At 35.1% G+C, this 21,161-nt stretch overlaps 1 protein-coding gene across 5 annotated transcripts in view; it reads right to left on the minus strand.

Annotated features, from left to right (window-relative positions):
- The window catches only part of LOC106785768 (myocyte-specific enhancer factor 2), a 56,579-nt gene that overhangs the window by 18,576 nt on the left and 16,842 nt on the right, over positions 1-21,161 (minus strand). Inside the window, exon 1 of one of the 5 annotated variants that reach the window (XM_014746482.1) lies at positions 514-1,617. The exons of the other annotated variants lie outside the window; for them this stretch is intronic. The gene's annotated coding sequence lies outside the window, so the exon portion shown is untranslated. Of the gene's footprint in view, positions 1-513; positions 1,618-21,161 lie in introns of those variants that run through there. 5 annotated transcript variants of the gene reach the window in all.

Here is a 21,161-nt window from a genome sequence, read left to right on the forward strand (position 1 = left end):
CGAAGGCATAGTTTCATTCAAAGGAAACATTCATCCGCCGGTTAAAATGTTAGGAAAAATAAGATGCACTGGAGATCTATGAACGTGTATGCATATACACTAACACACCACTCACACATCTATAAAAGAAAGAGAACAAAAGGGGAAAGCTTTTTAGAAAAAAAAAACCCTCCTAACGATACAACACTCATTAACCTGCTTTCACCAAAAGTCGAAGATCAATTTCTATTAACAAGAACCATCCCTATAAAATCCTTATTCACCCTCAATCCCTTAATATTAATTAAAATAAATATTTCAAGTATTCTTCAAACGAACCTCATTTAAAATATTGGCCAGTCCACTGAAAACTGAACTTTATAAACAACAAAAATACTACTACTAATAATAATAATAATAATAATAATAATAATAATAATAATAATAATATTAATAATAATAATAATAATAATAATAATAATAATAATAATGAATCTTCACGAGAGTATTTGTAAAAATCCCGATCGGACTCACCTTAATTGTTGTATCTCGTTGATCACGTAACGATCATCCCCTTAGCGTTGGAAAAAAAACTCGAATAGTAACACGCAGCACTTTTAGCTCGTTCGTAAGATAAACTAATAGCGCGAAAATGTGCACTGTTTTGTCGTGCAACAACAACGATAACAACAATGATAATAATAATAATAATAATAATAACAGCAGCAGCAGCAGCGATAATAAAAATAGTAGTATCAATATCAATAGCAGCAGTAGTAGTAGTAGTAGTAGTAGTAGTAGTAGAAATAGTATTGTCAGAAGTGAGACAATTACGATGCCGAGGATGTTGTTGAAAATCACGTGAAAATACTAAAACACGTAAGCCGGGTTGCATCCTCCCAAGGAGTCCTTCTTTATCCTAGAATCTATCTCACTCACTAAGGTTCCTCTTGTCGAACAAGGTTCGCGCGTAAAATTCACAGCGAAGTAAGTCAAAGAGAGAAAGAAGATATAGATAAAAAAGAGGAACGAGGTAGAATAGTAATAATAGTACTGGTAGTGGTGGTGGTGGTGGTGGTGGTGGTGGTAAAAGGGGGTTGGTTCGCGAAAAGCACCCTTAACGTCTCTTCGTGTGCCGCGTTCTCCAGAAACGGACGTCAATGGTCCCACGATCGATATCTCTCTCTCCCCACTAGGTGTGTTATACATGTACACTTCTCTCAGTCCCTCACTCTCTCTTTCCCTCTCACGTTTAAATCTCGCTAACGTTTCGATCTAACGCGAGCCGGATGGACTTCTGCGTCCGCCGATGGCAACTTCAAGATCAAAACAAAAGTTCTCGATGGGGTGATGACGAAGAAGAGAAGGAACAGGAGGAAGAGGTGGAGGTGAAGGAGGAGGATGTGGAGGATGAGGAGGAGGAAAAGGAGGAGGATGAAGAAGACATGCGCGAGAGCACGCGACACGTACGCGAAAGTAAGGGGGTGGCCTGTTGAGGAAGGGAGAGAGGGAACAACGCGCGCCTTTGCGTGTTCCCTTTGGCACGACGTTCGAATTCCTCCTCTTCTTCTCTTTCTCTTTCTCTTTCTCCTTTTATTTCTATTTCTCTTTCTCCCTCTCTCCTTCTTTTTCTCACGTCCGTCGATCTCCTCTTCTTCTTCTTCTTCTTCTTCCTCTTATTATTATTCTTATTCTTTTCCTTTTTTCTTCTTCTTCTCTTCCTTCTCTTTTTCACATATGAGAATCAGAAGTAGTAGCAGGAGGGAACAGTGGCGTCAACTTTAATCGATTCTCGATCCCTGAAGATTCCTCCTCCTCTTCATTTGGATCTACGAGAGTTACAACAATTCTCCTATCATCACTGAACTTCTCGATCCAAGATCTTGACACAACCAATGTTTCTTTTATTGTAACAAATATTATTTGTTCATCTGTATATTTTTGTCCGTATAAAAAAATTAAAACGAACGGGAATAATAATATAAGACGGTTTAGAAGCGAGGACACGATTATAAAAAAGGAATATTTAAATAAAATCGACTAGGTTTGACTAGAGAGTAGAATACGAGAAGAAGCGGAGTCCTGTTTTTTTTCTTTTGATTTCAAACATCAAAAATATTGATATTTGTTTATAATAATTTTATACATATATATATATATATATATATATTTCTTCAAGTATAAGAAATCTCTTTGAAAAGAAGATAACAACACGACGACGTAAACGACGACGACGACAACGGCGACGAGAACGACGACGACGATGTTGATACGACGTCGTAACGCGCGCAACTCGCGGACACTACTGTTTCTCCTCTCGGAGGGGATTCAAATTTAGAATGCTGCTGCTTGACGGCGGCGGCAGAGGCAGAAGCAAGTGGAGGTGGTGATGATGATGGTGGTAGTATAGTAGTATAGTAGATAGTAATATTGTAGTGTGTAGTGCAGTAATATACAGTAGTAGGGTAGAGTAGTGTAGAAGTGTAGTAATATACAGCACAGTAGTAGTAGTAGTAATAGTAGTATGCAGTAGTACTAACAGTTGCAATAGTAGTGGTGTGATGATGATGCGATGGTGTGGCATATGACGATGAGTGCGCGCATATACACCAGCCACACACTCTTTTTCTCTCTTTCTCTCTCTCTTTCTCTTACTCATGTACATAAACACAAAAAGAAAGAGAAAGAAGATGCTCGTGAAAAACCGGGGCGGTCGTACGAGCTTCGTCGACCAGTTCGCCCCGAGTTCGCGGTCGAGTCTGAAAATAAAGATTTGAGGAAGTCGCGTGGAGAGTAAAGATGATACTATCTGTGTGCATACATGTATGTGCGTGTAATAGAAAAAAAAAGAGAAAACGCCATATATATATATATATGTTTGTTATATACATATGTACATACGAGTGTAGAGAGAGGGACTGATGTATCGTTCGGTAAACTTCGTCTTCTCTGAAATTCGCTACCGAATACGTTCGGCTAACATCGGTTCTTTCTGGCTCTCTCATTGGTCGATAACGTTCCACCGACGTCAGAGAACAGTGGACCAATCCTCGTCCTTTTCCGAACAAATTGCGCGCGCTTGCGTGCCATCTCGCGCCCACTACTCTTACCATATACTCACTCTCTCTCTTTCTCTTTCTCTTACACACACTCTTCATTTTTTCTTCTGTTTTTTTCTGTCTCTCTCTGGCGTTCCCCTTAAACCTCTTTCATGCCGAATGGACGACGATGATGCACTCACTGTATCTCTCTCTCTTTCTTTTTCTCTTTTTTTCCATCTTCCTCCTCCTCTTCTTCTTCTTCTTCTTCTTCTTCTTCTTCTTATTCTAATGCTACCAAGAGGTGCCAATGTGATCCTACGTAAGTACCATCCTCGTATTTCCTGCCCCGAACTTTCAAACTTTCTGGAGAGTACACCAATCCATCTATCCCCTCCTCTTCCACCTCTTTTGCCTCTTCGAGCAAGCCTCAGTTTCTACATTTTTCAATATCTCGCATTGAATTCCAATGATTTCTATGTAGATATGTTTATGTAAAATTTAATTTATCTATCTTGATGATAAATGTTTGATATATTGCGTTGCATTTATTATAAATCAAATATAACCGATTAATAAGTTCTGACCTTATTGATTTCTATCCGTTATTCTCTTTCCTCTTTCTCTCTTTTTCTCCCTTTATCAACAACAAACTCTTTAAATTATCTTTAACATGAAATATTCTCTCTCTCTCTCTCTCTCTCTCTCTCTCTCTCTCTCTCTCTCTCTCTTTCTCTCTCTTGTTCGTATTAAGATTATTTCTATTTATTTCAAATATAATACTAAATTTATCTAGTTGTTTTTTTTTTCTAATTATAACCAACCTTTTCATCTCTTCTTTAAGAATAAAATCAATATTTTGAATTCTATAATTAATTGATTTGGAAAAGAAATTTTTCTTTTTTACGAAGGATAGATTAATTGCGTTGTTGTTGGTTCCAACGTGAAGGAAGTTATGTACGATAAAAAGAAGAAAATAAAAAAAATAAAGGAAATAGAGAGGAAAGAATAAAGATAGAAGAACGCGTTAAGAATATTATTTGAACGTGTAAGCGCGCGAAAAGCGTGCGTCCGCTTCTAACAGACACACGCTCGTCAATGAAAGTATTCCCATTCATAATCGTTTATCTTACTTCGTACTACGCGCGTGTAATTCCAGCGAGTGAAAGCGAACTGCGCGAGTAGTCGATTACGACGAGTTCGAATAAGACGCGTCTCTATTCGCCAAATTCAAATTGCATTCTTGTTTAAACGGTCGGAAAATTATTACAATTATTAATCCAAGAACTTTCAACGCTTATTACGACACACATAAATGTTAAACTTCTTACAAATTTATTCAATTAAAATGAAATTTACGATATGTAAACCTTTTTTTATCTTTCACAATTAATCACACATATTTTTATACGAATTTTTTTTTTTTTAATTTTAATTTGAACATTTTTTTTTAATCGGTGCGTGATAATTTAAATTGATCGCTAGTAGCCTACAAAATAATAAATAATGCATTTTATTTGTTTTTTTTTTTTTTACTTTTTAATTATAAGTTGTAATTTTGTTATTTCAATTTAAAATTGTAAGACGAGTTTTCAATAATAATTTATATTGAAGTTCTTTTTCCTTATGCGTATTATCAAAATACACAGCAAACAAATAAAATTTAATATTGATTCCAATTTTTTAAATTATCATTTGCACTTTAACATTGAAATTGGCAAACCAAATAATAATTTCAACTTAATTAAACACGTGCACGTAAATAATTCCCTTTACCTCAGTAAAATAACAGCACACAATGAAAAATAAAAAATAAATCCCTAATTCGTATCTGAAGCAACTAATGTTCAGGTATTACGAACAAATATTACTGAAAGGAAAAAATAATACAAAATAAGAGAAACACTAGTTAGCCTAAAATTTCCGTTTAATATCCAATCGAAATATCATCGTGATTATTCGTGCAAAAAGGATGAATCGAAATTTCATTTTATCCTCTACTACTCGACGACGTTGGCGCTTTCGTTGAAAACTTTCAATTTACGCAATCGGACATCTTTACACCTTATTAATATTTCGCTTGCCAGAAATAAAGTTTCAACCGGTTCAAGACTCTCACGGAGTATTATTTTATATAGCGTAGGCGCATTACAACGTACCAACATACACTTGCACGACGACAAAAATAACGATTCTGACGTTATAGATACGACCGATGTATTATAGTACACAAATGTACTTACACGTGCATATATATATATATATACATATGCAAAGAAATATACATAAAGTATAATCGTATAATAAATAAATCTATTGACATAGAACATATTTGTCAGTAATATGTACTATAAAATTAATAAAAATGATTGATTCATTTAATTAAAATTTTTTTTTTAGTAATAAATATCTCTTGATTTTATAAAATTTAAATATATTAGTTTTAAATACATATTTTTAAATACGTTCAGAAAAGTAATTTCGTATTTCCAATGGTAAATAAAAGAAAATTTGTTCATATTTAGAATCCAACGCGTTTTAAATAATCAGGACCAGTTGAATTCGATAAACTTGACTTTTCAACTATTTTTCGCATAGTTATGTGACAATAAGCATCCGTCATTACTTTTATTTTATTTACCCATCATTCTTCAACTGGACGACCTATAAGCATGGCGCTTCTTTTAAATCTAAATTAATTTATTAAATTATTAATTTTACGGTAATAAAAACGTAAAAAATATGATAAAAATGCTCACTTTGATTTTTCATTCTTGATGCGATGCTATAAAAAAAACATTACTTGACAATTTCGATATCGGTAAACGTGACAAACGAAATTATTTTCCAAACTACCTAATATATTTACATGTGCAAAGATATGCATAAAATATGACCATGTAATAAATATATGCATTTGCATGAAAAACATTTTCTTGTAACATATAACTATAAATAACATATAACACTATAAATTAATAAAAACCGATTGATTTTCATTTAATTCAATTTCTTTTTTTTCCATTAGTAATACATATCTCTCGAATCTAAAATTTAAATATTACAAAACCCATGGAAATGAAATGGGTGCACGATGAAAAAAAAGGATACTTTTAATTATTAAAAATAGTATCCAATTCAAAAAGTAGCTTTTATTCTCGTTTTTTTTTATTGTACACCAATATACAAAGTGTCCACAACGATTCAGACTAAACTTATCTTTAGATATAACTATATATAAACTTTTCTCATCTATTTGACCTCAGCAATACGTAGCGTAAGTGTAGTCCCAACCTTTTTCGGACATCCTATATATTTTATATATATAATACTAGTGGTTAAAAAAATATATTGAAATTTTAGCGAGATATATTTTACGCAGAAATAAAAAGAATAAAAAAAAATCGTACTTCGTTACAAATTAATAAAAGATGTTATTAAAAAAAAAAAAAGTAATCTCTATATATACGCGAACATATCCATAACTAACTATACAAAGCACGATCGTACGATAAATATTAAACGATTCGATAAAAAAAAAAAAGGAAGAGAAAAAAAAATAAAGAGAAAGAAAATAAATAATATATTATTATTCTCTATCATTAGATTTTTGATTCGATATGTAAAAAAAAAAGTGCGCATTCGATATCTCGGGAATTAAAATGGAAGCAGCAACAAACAACGCGCGTAAGATCGAAACGATCGGTTAAATTGTAGCTTCAGAGATAACGAGATATCAAGAAAATATCTTGTATGTACACATACGTGTATACTCGTCGTATACGTATGTATATATAACACCGATTGCAACAAACTCTCAACTATACTATACAATAAAAAAAAAATAAAAAGTTAAATTCTCGGCGACTTTCGATAAAAGCAAAGAAACGAAACTAGTCTTGGCTACTCTGCTGCACTGTTGCACTGTTCTGCTCTCTCTGGCTCGTTGAACGACTTCGAGAAACCAGTATCTTTTTATTTTATTCTTTTTCCCTCTTGTAGATTCACCAAAGGTTTGACGCGAGTTTAAATTGAACGACGGGTTAAGTTTAACCAAGAAATAGAAAATAATATGCACTACCGATTCAATGTTAGGAGATTACTACACTACTTATTGTATTTGCGTTACACATCTATGCACAAGCTTTGTATGTGTATGTGTATATGTGTGAAATAAAATTGAAAAAGAAAAAATATAAATAATAATATATGGAAAATATATAATTAACAATAATTTGATAATATTTTATGTGTACGAATAGGTGTATCATAATTTTGGATCGGTAGTATATATTTAGAGAGAGAAACGAGGAAAGAGAGAAACGAGGAGACAGAGAAGTTCGAGAGATAAAGATATCAAGAATAATTTGATGAAGAGAAAATGATTTTGTTGAAAATTGATCGCAGAACTGTTCCTCGTCTTGACACCAAATTGACATCTAACAGCAATATGACAGAACGATCTATATATGCATATATATATATTGATTATTATGGTTAAATGTCACTCAAGATGTAGCTCTCACACTTACACGTGGTATGCATTTATGTATGAGTTTGCATTTGATATCTAACGAAATTTATATGCAATGATAAGAATGCATATTCTGTGAATGTTCTTCTAAATGTTGTTATATATTATTTCATATCATATGAAAATGAAAAATTGATCGTATTCAAAAGGAGAGAAAAAGAAAAGGAGTAAATAAAGAAATAATGAGAAAAAAAAGGGGAAATAGGGGAAAGAAGATAAGAATGGAGGAAATGATTTGAGAATATTAGCATTATTCGAAGAGAAGAAAAGGGACTTAGTAATTGACGTCATTGATTTCATAATAGTCTATTAACTAATGGACAACGTAACAGGTTAATAATGATGGTCCTGGAAGCGACAGTCGAACTTGGCATGGAAAATTGGTGATGATTATCTAACAACAACGAGGACGTAAAAATTTGTAATACTACGAATTAATCTAAACTCAATGAACATTCGAGCCTAAAGTTTCATTTAAATAATATAACAAAATAGGAAGATTAGATAAAAATTCAAGTAAACGTAAAGAGACAAGTAAACAAAAATGAAAAATAATTCGAAGATGTACAATAATATAATTAAAGGGTTAACGATCGTATATATTAATTTAAATTCTAATCTCAGTGAGAGATATAATAAGACGAGTTAAAAGAATTCGGCTAAACGCGAAACTGTGTCAAAGTTCAAGCCGAGGTGTCACGGGTTATGCACAACTGTTGCGTTTCTTCCGTCATTCCGGACAGATGATTGTGGTTGTATACGAAAAGTAGGGTTGGAGGAGCACACGTTAGATAGAAAAAGATAGATAAATGGATAGATAGAGAAAGGAAAAAAGAGAGGGAGAGGGAGAGAGAGAGTTTCCGAGAGAAGAGGTAAACGTCGGGTCAAATTGGTCCAACGAAAAAGACAGCAGAAACGAGCTCGAGAAGTGCCTGTCGATATTTAACGAATTATCGCGGCTACGGGTAAAGATAAATCTACTCCAGGTCGGATCGTATGTATTATGCATGAGTTGCAATGTAGCTGTCCCCCTCTAGGTCGAGTAACCTAACCCGAAGAGAGAAAGAGAGAGATAAAGAGAATATATATATGTATGTATGTGTGTATGTGTAAATGTATATGTGTTCAATATATCCTAGTCTCTATCGATCTTCGTCGTTCGTACGAGCGAGTCACGATGAAGAAGAAGACTTGAGAAAAGGCCGACGTACATATATAAGTAATTAATATTTTCACCCTACATACACACATCCATACACCTACTACATTCGATTTGTAGTTTACATTTTTCTACTGCATCGTAATAAAAAAGAAAAGAAAGAGAGAAAGAATAGAGAGACATGGATTATTTCGATAATACGAAAAGGTTGTTGTGTTGGTCCATTTTTGAAATAAAAACAATTTGGAAAACACGTTGTTTTAATTAATTAAACAACGTTAATTTTTTTTTTAATTGTGTGATGAAAACAAAAATTATTGTGTGGATGTGTGTGCGTGCGTGTGTGTTAAAATAAAATTATTGCGAGTGATATAAGATACGAAAAAAAGAGAATAAATAAAATAGAAATAAATAAAATATAGAAATTTTTGATCAGAAGTTTTCATTCATTCTAGGTGGAATGATAAATCGAGGGTGAAATGTTGATAATAGATAAAATAGCTCGAAATAAGAAATTATACATAAAATATCTACATATATGTATGTATAATAAATATACGTCATACGAAAATGAACATTTTGCAATTTAATCTATCCCAACTCGGCGATTTCGACATTGATTGATAGAACTTTTTTTATACGAATTATTATCTGTTCTACTCAGTCGTAACTTTTATTTCCGTAAAAAAAAAAGAAAAGAAGAAAAAACTTCTTAATAAATCCGTCGTGTACACTTAACTTTCGAGTTACGAAGATCTGTCGGGACAGGTCATTTTTAAAACAGGAAAAATGATCCTCTCTCTCTCTCTCTCTTTCTAACTATTATAACTTTCGATAATAAAATTAAGCACGAGGGGAGGAAAAAGAATAACTCGTTTAAAAACCGCGAAGAACAAAAAAAGAGGAGGAGCAGGAAGAAGGAGGGTAGGGCCTGGCAAAAAAAAGGAAGAAAAATATCCAAAAAAAATCGTCGGATGGTTCGTATCAGTTGTATCGTATCGAAACGTGACAAGAATGAATGAATAAATATTTCGAAATATAATAAACAATATTTTGCGATACGATACGACGAGAAACGAATACACGAGGAGGCATCATCATCATCATCATCATCATCATCATAACCTTTTTCTCTTTCCTACCTACGACTATTAACGCACATTTTCTTCTTCATTTCCGAGCAAAAGAGGAAGAAAATTCTTTTACGACCGAGAGATAACTCGGCGGCGCGATTGTAACACACGAAAGAAGAAGACACACACACACACACACAAACACAAACGCAAACACAAACGCAAATCTACATGCACAAAGAGAGACGCGTACGATAAGTTGGAAGTGTAAAGGGGGATGGATGTCGGGCATCATCGAGATCTCCTTTTGCTCGATGGTGTGAAGGAAAAACGATGGACGTTACAAAGCCGAGCAACCTTACCGATCGATAACAGTATCGGGCTAATACCATGCCCCCCACCCACCCTCCCTCTACTCCCTTTCTCTCTCACTCTCACCATCTCTCTTGTTCCCGTCTCTTTCTACCTATCTCTAACTCCGTCTCACACATCCACACACATTCACACACATACACACACTCATGCACGAACAAACACATATATACATGCACTCTGTAAAAGTATTCAGTTAGTAAGAGGAACGGTTAACCGGGAAATCGACGAAAACGTGAAACAATATTAAATTCTACAGAAAAATCCAGGCAAGTCCATCTTCATTATCGAATAAATCGCGTTTAGCCGTATGACCTGGTCGATCAAGCGACGGGGTTCGAGGTTTGAGAATCGGGGTTCGGGGGGTTCGGGGTTCATGAGAGATCGAAAATAGGATGGCATCGAAAATGACGGGAGCAAGACAGATCGTGAAACGGAAATAGACGTCGGACCGACGTCTTTTGACTCTCCGGTGTGAAATAATTGGTTTTACGATTAACCGAATCTCCCTCTCTCTTCCCCCCTCTCCCCCTCCACCATCTCTCTCTCTTTTTAAATTAGCTTCGTGATAAAGAGAAAAAGAATGGGAGGAGGAACGGGAGAAAGAGCGTTGTCCGAAATATTTTTCTATCTCGACGTTTAATCGATACGATTTAATTATCTCGAGAGTGATACGACTTTAGAAAAAGAAAATTACTTTTATATTTACACACATTAACGCTTTAACCGAAGAATAGGATAAAAAAAAATCAAAGGAATAAGATTCTTGCTATAATTATTCGATGTATAATAAAGGATCAAAAAAATTCGTTCTTAAAATTATTTCGGTATCAGTGGCAGTTATCGATAATAATTCTTACTATTAGATTTATCAACTCTTTCTTTCATTTTAAAATAAGTTATAGAATAATAATAAGAAAAAAATAGAAACTTATGATGAATGGGGAATAGAATATTCGGATGCTTCGAATCGTACTTGAAATCGTAAAATCGTGAAATCATTTCTCTTGTATTCTTAAACAATCGAAACGATAAATATTCGATTGAACTTAGCTCGGTGGTTTATTTTCTATGTTTAAAAATAAATAAATAATATTCCAGTAAGAAGAGAAAAGAGAATATACCAACACCAAACGCGTTTCAAGAAATTATTGACGATGACATTTTAAAACGTCTCCATTTGTTCTACCTTGTTCTCATTGTCAATAAGAAAAAAAAATCCAGAACTTCGATGAAACATTCATTTTCAAATTCTATGAGTAGTATAATCCCTATACATAACAGAAAGAAGAAAATGAAGGACGTTCACCCTAAAAGTCTCTTATCTCATATCTCGTCTGACGAGTGTCTGGTGAAGCTACTTTTCGAGAATATTCGAAAGAAGAAAGACTCGAGTTTCTCGCTAATTAATATACATAATTAAATATATTTCAATTTATATATATATATATATATATATATATATATATATATAAAATATCATAATAAAACATTACGTTTAACGCGAATAATTTCGTACGATCTTGTATGACTCGAATTTCTCGATCAAAAGAAGATAAACCCTGTCTGTCTCATCCGGTAACATTACTTTTTCGGTAAATCCTGCGAAGACATTAAACCAATCAAGGGAAGAAGTCTGCATATGTTTAAAAGAAAGAAAAAAGAAGATAAAAAAGAAGAAGAAAATAAAAAAAAAAATGATGAAGAGGAAGAGGAAAAAGAAGAAGAAGAAGAAGAAGAAGATGGAGATTGAAATGCTATGAAATGTTCACCCTAACGTTTCTCATCTCATATCGGTTTGACGAGTGCCTGGTAAAGGTCCTCGAGAAGATCGAAAGGAAGAAAATAAAAAAAGCATAAAGAGAGAGAGAGAGAGAGAGAGAGAGAGAGAGAGAGAGAGAGAGAGAGAGAGAGAGAGAGATAGATAGATAGATAGATAGATAGATAAAGAGAAAGAAAGAGTCGGACTTCCCGTTAAAAGACTGTACACACCAATGCAAAGGAAAATACCAGGTGGCGGCCAAACCTCGTTCATCGCTAAACCGTTTCACCAACACCATCGCTAACGATCTATCTCTATGGCACTCTCTCCCTTCTATACGGCACTCGAGGTTAGGGCGTCTGTTGCTATACCGGATATCCGCCCACCCTGTCGTCTCGACCCAAGGGAACGTCTTCTCCTCCCCTAAACGGGAAAATTCACTCGCGAGACCAACAACATGAAACAAGGACATACGGGAAGAGCCAGCTTAACTTGTTTTTCTTTTAAAAGGATAACCGGATAATTGCATTTATCTTTGATAGTAGAAACAAAAACTTTTCACGTCGATTAAAACAAATTTCTACTGTACGTCGCCAGTGAAATGTTGTTACTTTTTCTTTTTCCTTTAATTCTATACAAAGTAAAAAAAAGAAAAAAATTACAATTCATGTAACTACAAATTAATATCATATGAATTATTTTCATCGTTATTCTAATCACGTATCTCTGTATTGTAAACAAAAATTGTCACGAAACAATTATTATTACTTCTATGCTAATTAATATTATTCTTGTTTTATATTCTATTATATAAAAAATAATATAAAATTAAGGATATGCATATTAAGGAGACACATTGATTTTCTATCAAAGTACGAAATATTTATTACTATGAAACATTAATGTTCGAATAAATAATCAAAATCGAAACAAAGTAAGACTATTTTTCGATAAAATCCCAAACCTATTCCTCGGTGATCGGAGTTTCGTACGCGAAAGAAAGATGGACCATTGAAACGATAGCGTATTCTGCGCACTTGGCACAAAACCAAAAGTGAAAAAGTATGCGCGCGAGAGAGAGAGAAAGACTTCAGGGATGACGCCAACTTTATACGATGATCATTCAGCAGTGTTACCAATCGACGTTGGAAAATGTATAGAAAAGTCGATGGAATAATACGATTAAACAACAATCAAAATCAAATCAATCAATTCTTGTTTTAATGAATTTTTCATCGAGCGACGATTGATGCGTCAAATTTTTCCTGAAGCTAGGTTTGCCAAAAGAAATGATTGAATTTGATATACAGGAGAATGCACTTATCGAACAATCAAAATGATTTATTTATCACAATTTTATCGAATCATTGTGAGTGAAAAACGTAAATAAAAGAAATTCTTAAAAAGAGGAGGACAGGGAAGGGATGAAACGAAAAACGATAAATGAAATAGAAAACAAAATGTCTGCAACATTAAAAACCGTCCATCACGAAGAAATTAATGTACGCGAAATCGATTTTTGATTAGAGCTATCAATTATTACGATTCGTGATCCTTTCCCTCGTCGCAACGAGTAACATAGATAAACTCACCAATTATATTCGCATAATATTCACGCGAATCACGCGCTATTGGTAAAGTTCGTTCGTTAAATGCATTACGTAAACAATTGTATACCCACTGTTGTTACCTCTCTTTTGCAGGTACATTTGTCATCGAATCGCAATATCATCTTATGTAATAGGACAAATTGGATCAAACGTGCCGATACATCCAAACTGGTGGGATTTACATGATTGGAGAGATTCGCATTCATGATTAAAAAACAAAAAAAAGGAAGAAAAAATACCCTTTTTAATTTCTTTGAAAACATTTCAACGAACATGAATATGTGTAAGCAAAAAAAAGAAATCGATCAAAATTTCGAGCTATCTAAAAATAAAAAATGTATGAATGAAAATCGAATTTTAATACGCTTCAACGTACGATCAAGAAAACACGCTTTTTGATCGACGACGATCGGATTAGAAAAATACAAAATCAAGGAAATATATTTCAAATAAAAAAAAAAGAAAATATTTCAAATATAAAAATCATGTGTTCTACAGATTGTTCGACTTGTCAATAATTTTCGTTCAATCTCTCTCTCTCTCTCTCTCTCTCTCTTTCTCTTGTATGATTTAAAGCAAGTAACTCGTGTCAGCCTACATTAGTGCGCGACGAAAGATACGAACGACGTGGCTTTATGCCTGGAGTTTGAGCTTCCCCGAAGTAAGAAACATCTGGCTGCCGTCATCGTCAATGTCACACGACCCAACATAACGATGGGCTAAGTCATTTGCAATGGAAAAATTCTATCTCATTTTAAATTTCTTACAAATTTTCTTCCCGAATTTAAAAACGTGTCACAGGTACGCAATTGCCCCTTCATCCTACCCCCTCTCTCTTTCCCTTTCATATATTCTAATATCCTCGACGCGTAAATACGATCATAGATAAATAAATTCATACCGTCCTACCACCCAGCCCTCCACCCGTTGCCAAAAAAGAAAACAAAAATATGCTAAACGAATGGTACGATTGAAAAACGGAAAAAAGGAAAAAGTAAAAAAACAAATATGCAGATCATTAAAAACTTGAACGAAGCGTTGAGAGAAAATTTCTGTACAAACTTACTTCTCAAGGATAAGTCTCGTGAAACGAAGAAGAAGAAGAAGAAAAGAAGGAGAAGAAGTAAGAGGGATGCAAAGCGTCCGAACGTTGGACGTCATAACGAGATACTTTCTTCTCTAAACGGTATATCGTAAACGAAGCTTATAAAGAAACGTTGAATTTTCAGATTCTCGATCGGAATTCTTTTACAATTGATGATAATTAAATTTAACGCGAGATCAAATCTAACTCATAAGATAGACGCGTATAGAGTGGGCGCGGCAAAGCAACTAAAAGCGTGTACCGATTGTATAAAATGGTAACACACGTCTTGATCGTCGTCTTGGTCGTCTTGGTCGTCGTCGTTGTCGTTGTCGTTGTCGTTGTCGGTGGTTTCAAGATACGATTTTAGCAGACGAGTGAGTTGCAGAGGGAGAGACTACGAGAGAGTACGAGAAAGAGAAAGAGAGAGAGAGAGAGAGAGAGAGAAAGAGAGAGAAAGAGAGAGAGGAGAGCCGGTAGATCCAAAAGAGAACGAGTGAAGAAGGTGTACGGCAGAAGGCATCGTATCGCCAGTAGAAGAAGCAGAAGAAGCAGAAGAAGAAGAAGAAGAAGAAGAAGAGGGCGAGAGTATTAACAAACCGAGGGAAAAGATACCAAAAATAATTTCGGCGGGAAGAAATAAATCCGGGTAGAAGAGACCGCGACCGGGCCGAACTGTGCGGAGTGGAACTCTCGCTGGCGAAGAAGAAGAACCCCGAGTGGCACATCGGTGGTCCCTGTTACCCGAAAGAAGATTATCACTCGGATTGTGATTATAGGTGCGTGATCAATCAATTTCTCCCATTTATTTATCAAATGAATATTTATTATTTATTAATGATAATGAAAGGACAAAATGAAGAAGATAACATAAGAAAATAATAATAATAATAATAATATATATATATAAATATAATAAGAGGGGAGGAATACAAGTGCAACGAAAATATGTGAATTCAAAGTGTTACGAATAATCGGATTTTGAGAGATAAACCGAGATAAGGGAGAGGGAGGGAGGGAGGGTGGGAAAAGGGTGTACTTAGGAATGATAAATCATAAGCAAAAAAAGATCTTCACAGGGGAAACATGATTATTTCTTCCGTATATAATAATATTTCGAAATGATTTTTCGAAACGAATAAACGAGTATATAAACGACACGAAAGAAATTATTTTTTAAAGAGGAATTAAATAAAAAAAAGCTTCTTCGAGATTAAAAGGAAGAAGTAAAATAATGATAAAACAAAATAATATTGATGATGATGATGACAAGAGAGAGAGAGAATAATAATAATAATAGTAATAATATCTTTGATATCTCCTCGAACTGGTCCAGGACACGAGGAGGATGTGTAATAGAGCAAAAGCAAGGCGGTGTATAAGAAGAGAGAAGCTCGGAGCGCCGAGAAGCGGGCAGCTGCAAGCACGGCAGGACTTACCTCTGCTGTTTTTAGAACTCCACTCCCAGAACTGCGCGGGCTGATCCGAGCCAAAACCAAAATACCAACGATATAGGAGCAAGCCCCTTTCCTCTCTTCTCTCTCTCTGTCTCTCTCTGTCTCTCTCTCTCTTTCTTTCTCTTATTACCAACGGTTACTCTCTTTTCTCTTTCTCTCTCTTTTCCTCCACCATATTGAACGCAAGAGTCCAACGCCATCCCTCTAACCCCTTCTCTCTCTCTCTCTCTCTTTCTATCTTCTTTTCTCCCTCTCTCTGACACTAACTCTCCTTCTAACTGTGGTCCACACACCGCCTCTTTGGCACCGATATCCAACCGGCGCGAACCTCCAAGACGCGATACCAACGAAACACTCTAACCTAACCGACGTTTAGCCACTGACGCCGTTAGAGACCAACGAAAAGATCAAGAAGAAGAAGAAGAAAAAGGATGGCGGCGACGATACCTCAACGATGACGAACCTACTATCCATGCTTAAACCCTCCTCTTCTTTCTATCTCTATTCTTCTCATTGTCTCTTTCTTTCTTTCTTTCTTTCTTTCTTTCTCTTTATTTTCTGACGATGATTAATACTCATGTTCGATCTACCTAATGCCTACACCACCACGACGACAACGACAACGACGACGATGATGATGATGATGATGATGATGATGTTGATGATGAATGATAAATGATCTTTCAACAATTCTATGTGTCATTGAAATTCGTGAAATTAAACCTAATAACGTTTAAGGTATAACGTTCGATCACAGTGCGTAGTGTATCAGGTGACTCCTGATAATGTTAGAGTTATCATTATGAAATATATCGATTAATATATTTCCATGTATGTATAAAACGTGAAAAGAAAAAAAAAAATACTAATAATAATAATAAGTGATAATATTTTGTTTTCAAGTAATTGATCGGGATCTTTGAAGAAAATCAATGTATTCGTGAGATTGATGAAAAGGAGGTGTGCCAGTTATGCGTTCGTTACGAAGAAAGCCAAACGCAGTAGTAACGGTAACAGTTTAGGGGTGTGCCTTTGCGTGAAACGAACGAATCGTGATGAAGTATTGGAATAAATCGATATCGCATTTTTTCCAATTTCCTCTTCTAAGAAAAAAAAGAAAAAAGAAAGAAAAAAAGAATTAAAATATCAATTGAGATCGACTTTATGATCACCTAATTTCTCTAATCGCTCGCTGTCTAATGCCATAGAGAAATATCGAGACTGACAATCTACAGTTGGAATATTTGAGTTAGGAGGCTACGATAGACATCTATTTTATTTAGCAAGTGTCGGTATAAATTAGATTACAAGATAGATAGCTAGATAGCTAGCAAAATATATAGATAGATGGATAGATGGATAGATGAAACGAGAATGAAAGACAGAGAGAGAGAGATAGAAAGAGCAGAATCTATCCATAAGTGACATAACATAATTCAATTCTCAGAATGTAATGATATCACTCTTCTCTCTCTCTCTCTCTCTCTCTCTCTCTCTTTCTCTCTCTCTCTCTTTTTCTCTCTCTCTCTCTTTGCTACACGAAGAGAAATCCATCCAATTATAAAATCTGTCGTAACATCGAAGTTTCCGTGATTAGCGTGATGGCACCGGCATACCAACCAACCAACCAACGATCATTCGCTAGCTAGCTCACTACTCTTTGCAAGATATTAAATTCTTAATGTCACATTATCTCTCTCTCTCCTTTTCTCTCTCTCTCCTTTTCTTTCTCTCTCCTTTTCTCTCTCTCTCTTTCCTTCTTTCGATTCGAAGGTGCCGTATCTGAAATTAATCGGGTTAGCGGAGCCTGGAAGCATTGCCAAAATAGCAAACGTTATTAATTTAAGTCAATTTTGATACGTTCACGGTAAAATCATCGTTACTTTAACCGACAAAAACGTCACTCGATTTCTGGATATTTCCTACGAATAAAAACCAATGGGAATGGTATTCCCGTTTTCATCTCTTTCTCTCTCATTCCTAGTCATTATCAATTTCTTCTTCTTCATCCCTTAAATTTCTTTTTCCACGTCCGATTTACTAGAATTTGAACGAAATATCCGATGACCGAGCGACGAAGAAAATCGATACTCGTTCCGATATTACTCCATCCACGAGGAGGAGCCCAATAATCATCCCACCGATGATAAAACGAGCTTTAACAAAATTGACGATTAAACAAATATAATGTGTTAGGACAAACTTTCATATCTCACCAAATTACAATGGATTAATATTAAATTTCACGTTATAAATCATATTGGAAAGTGTTCAATCGAAACTGATCGACGAGAGTTATATGATTTCTAAAAAAAAAAAAAAAAAAAATTTAAAAAACCAAAATAAAATTCTTCATTATTATTCATAAAACGATGGAAGGAAAATTTAATAAGAAAAATACAGAGAGAGAGAGAAAAGAAAAAAGAAAAAAAATGAAAGATAAAAAAGAAAGAAAGGAAAGGAAAGAAAAAAAAAGATAGACGGAGAGAGAAAGAAGTTTTTGTGATCGGAGAAGTTCTACGTCTGTTTGAGAACCGGCAGAAAACAGGAAAGTATAAAACGACATTGCTCCGAATCGGCACGTGCCACTCGATAAATCTGTCGGCAGCTGACGGCACAGCAGCCGGCTGCAATGCGCGTCGTGTCATCCCTCTCTTTCCCTTTCCCTCCTTTTTCTCTCCTTTTTTTCTCTTTTTCTCTCTTTCCTCGTTCTAGTCACCCTTTCTCTTTCTCATTCTCTTTCCTCTCTTCGCGTCTTGCCACGCATGCATATAAACTTTCTCTCGGAACGTCTCCTCCATCTCGAAACGACCGCACGGCACGGTCCAGGAGGGCCGACCTCACCATCCCCAACAGAGCAACGCGCGTGCACACGTGCGAGTGCCTACCATGTTTCTTTCTCCGTTAAATTATTCCACCACCACCAACAGCAACACCACCATTACCACCCCTCCTCCTCTTTCTCTGTTACTAACACTAAACCAATCTTACTCACTAACGCCGAACTTCGAATAAATTTCTTCCACTTTTGACCCGTGCCCGAAAAACCCGGCACGGGGGTTTTCTCTTCATTTTCTGTTTGATATTTGTTGTATTTGATATTTTAACGAATATTCAAACATTTCAAATTTAACCGTTTTCGATATTTTAATTGAATAATATCATCCGATTTTTATACCAATAATTATCTATCGAACGATTTAAACGAATTTAATAATACGATCTCACTAGGATTGGCGGATGCGGTGAATTTATTTCGCATTAAATGGCAACCAACACGACTAACAATATTTTCGAGGACTGTATGACTAACGTTAGCCAGCTGAATCATCTTAAATGTCAAATGTAATCTTCAAGCAAGTAATATATCTTCTATCTATCAACTGACATTCTAAAGTTTGCGACTAGTTATTTGGCCTTTTACAAGCTTCCAAAACTAATCATAATTGATATCAACTAACGTTAATATTCGTCGAATACTTCGAGTAAAATAAAATTGATGAAAATTTCAAGGTATGTAATAGTCGATCGATTACACGAGTTTTGTTACACGCTAACTCTCTACCTTGATATTTATCAATTATCTTCAATTATTATCTCTTTAACTGTTAGCACGCGATCGTTTGTAATATAAGTTGACGTTGGAGAAATGTAGAGGTCATTAAACGAAATTTTTCATATACGTAACACGGAAATGCCAAAGTACGAAAAGTTCCTTCCTTCGTTCGTTCGTTCATTCTTACATTAAATAAATAGATAGATAGATAGATAGATAGATATGTAGATAGATAGATAGATAGTTAGTTAAATAGTTAGGAGAAGATAGGTAGCACGAGAAGAAACAAATAATAATTCCGAGATGCCGGCTGCAATTTACTTAGGGTGAATTTACACGTTAATCTTATAAACTTGGTGTGCGTCTTGCGTTGAATGGAGGCAAGCAGAACAACCGATGCTTGGATGATATCGCTAGAACATCAGCAAGAACATGTCTAGTCAAAGTACGTTTCACTTGGTCAAGACAGATAGGAAACAGAGAGAATGAGAGAGAAAGATAGAGATAGAAAGAGTCTGCCTGCTTATACATTGTACGTATGTGCATACAAAAGCGAAAAAGAAAAATTGAACGATAGAGAGAGAAAGAGAGAGAAAGAGAAAGAAAAAGATAGATAGAGCACACACACGTGTATTTGATCGATGAACACATTACCTACGTCATTGCTTCTCGCGAGTCCAACGGTGTTCGTGCATCGACTTCCTGTCCGCAAAAAATATTGAGAACGCTCGTTCTCGACAAAAGGAAATATTCTATTCAAAAAAGAAAGAAAAAAAGAGTGAGAGAGTGTGAGAAAGAGAAAAAGAGAGAGAGAGAGAGAGAGAGAGAAATAAAAAGAGGAAGCGATTGCACGCTGCATTGGTTCTCATAAAATATTCTAATATATAAAAGATAAAAGAAAAGAAAAGAAAAAAACTACTAAATTCTTATATTTTTCATATTTATTTCTCTCTTAGTTAAAAATTATGAAACCTAAGACGATTTAATTATCGTTTGTTAACACAACTCTAAGGTAAGGTATAATATCTAGAATATAAAGTTAGTGTAAAAATTGAGTCGAAAAATAAAAAATATAAAAAAACGTGTGGGCTTTCAACGAATGGAAGAAAAGGAGTAGAAGAAGTAGAAGAAGAAGTAGAAGAAGAAGAAGAAGCAGAAGGAGAAGAAGGAAAAGGAAGAGGAGGAGAGGTAGAAGGAGGAGGAATCATATTGGTGCGAGTGCAGCGCGCCATATTCTTTGTCCTATGACACGGCGAAGTTAAAGCTCGCTGGCTAAATTTAAACGCAGGCACCAGGGCTCCGGAGTCTGAGGCTGAGCAGGAGCAGCCGCCAGAAAGCAGAGCACGTGCTTCGAGTAAGTGACGTGTGCCCATACTCTCTCTCTCTCTCTCTCTCTCTCTCTTACCCTATGCTATCTTCTTCTTCTCCCTCTTAACTGTTTGTAACTCTCTCCCTCTTGCTCTCTTCATACGTGTGTACATACATTTGTGTGTGTGTGTGTGTGTGTTTTCGACGACCAAACCTTCCTCCCCCTTCA

Source organism: Polistes canadensis, unplaced genomic scaffold, assembly GCF_001313835.1.
Source record: "Polistes canadensis isolate GaletaPanama2010 unplaced genomic scaffold, ASM131383v1 scaffold_56, whole genome shotgun sequence".
Lineage (NCBI taxonomy): Eukaryota > Metazoa > Arthropoda > Insecta > Hymenoptera > Vespidae > Polistes > Polistes canadensis.